Source organism: Vombatus ursinus, unplaced genomic scaffold (assembly GCF_900497805.2).
Source record: "Vombatus ursinus unplaced genomic scaffold, bare-nosed wombat genome assembly UNPS02015043.1, whole genome shotgun sequence".
NCBI classification, from domain to species: domain Eukaryota; kingdom Metazoa; phylum Chordata; class Mammalia; order Diprotodontia; family Vombatidae; genus Vombatus; species Vombatus ursinus.
Window position 1 is genome coordinate 7,416 of NW_020954821.1, and position 429 is coordinate 7,844.

Genomic DNA, 429 nt, shown 5'->3' on the forward strand with positions numbered 1-429 from the left:
CCCTCCCTCACCACCTCCCTCTCAAAGATGGCATGCAGTCAGATGTAGTTTATATGACTACATTCCTATTAAACATATTTTCACATTAGTGATGTTGTAAGGAAGAATTAGAACCAACAGGGGGAAGCACCAAAAAAAGAAAACAAAAGAAAGAAAATAGTATACTTAAATCTGCATTCAGACTCCATAGTCCTTTTTCTGGATGTGAATGGAATTTTCCATCAGGAGACTTTTGGAGAAGTCTTAGATGCCTGAATTGCTAAAAAGAGGTAACTCTATCAAAGTTAGTCATCGCACAACATGTACAATGTTCCCCTGATTCTCCTCACTTCACTCAGCATTAGTCCATACAAGTTTTCCAGGTTTTCCTGAAGTCTGTCTGCTTATCATTTCTTATAGCACAATAGTATTCCATTACATTCATATACC